Source organism: Geospiza fortis, unplaced genomic scaffold (genome assembly GCF_000277835.1).
Source record: "Geospiza fortis unplaced genomic scaffold, GeoFor_1.0 scaffold1278, whole genome shotgun sequence".
NCBI lineage: Eukaryota > Metazoa > Chordata > Aves > Passeriformes > Thraupidae > Geospiza > Geospiza fortis.
In genome coordinates, this window is record NW_005054536.1 from 157704 (window position 1) to 158759 (window position 1056).

Below are 1056 nucleotides of genomic sequence, written 5' to 3' on the forward strand. Positions count from 1 at the left end.
GTTGAAGAAGGAGACGGGGAGCACCTGCCATGAGTTTGGGTGTGGAGGAAATATAACAAGACTGAGCCAGGGCTGGGTGCCACTGAAAAGCAGGGAAAGCAGAAGTAGAGTTGGTATGGTCTTGGTGAAGCCACCTGACGAGTCCATTTGAGGTGGAGCAAAAACAAGCACTGTAAGGCCAGCCCACAGAAAAGAAGTAAGGTAGTGGAGAGATGGAGATGGCAGAGATGGGCAGTTAGGAGTGATGCCTCTGCCTGCCAGTGCAAGGCTGCTCTCGTGCAGCCCAGAAGTTGGGCTTTTGTGCTGGCTTGAACTTAGGAAGTGGAAGGAAAAGGTGTTTTGTGCACAAGCAAGCTCTACCTGTATATGCCAAAGCATTCAGTTTTTGCTGGACTAACTGGATGTGTCAATGTCGCTGAGGTGCTGCCTGACCTTCCTCTGCTCTAAGGGTTAAACTATGCAGCCAGGCTGTTTTTGACAGTGCTGCAAACAGACAGCTGTGAGTGGTCTGAATGTCCTGCAAGAAGGACATCAAAGGCTCTGTGTCAGCCCAGCTACAGGTTGAAATAAGGCCTTGGTCCTGGTTAAGCAAAGCCATTTGATTTGGCTCAAACTAACCCCAAACAAATATTCTGGGAACATTAGCATATTGTGAGGCAGTGAAGCAGTTGTTTGACTTCCTTTTCTTCTTTCCCTCCCTTGTCTATTTGCAAAAGAAGGTCTTACTCAGAAGAAAGGAATGAGGAAAGTGTAAGCCATGATCTCCTAATATTAATGACAGGGCCCATCCTATAGAAAGACTCATACTTTTCCATTGGAGAGGTTGTGTGGGTCTTGGAAGAATAAGATGAGTTAGTAATTGGGGCTGGGGCTAGGCAAAGAACGAGCTGTGAAACCCTCAACCCTTTCCACATGAGTGGGAAGAACCCAAAACTTTTCCTAAGTTATTCAAACATCTTGTGAAGTGAGAGGCCATTCGGAGTGTGGGTGATGGAGCAGGCAGGCTATGGAATCCTGTTTAAATGCAAGTCTGTGTAGGGGAATTTGGCTTCCTGG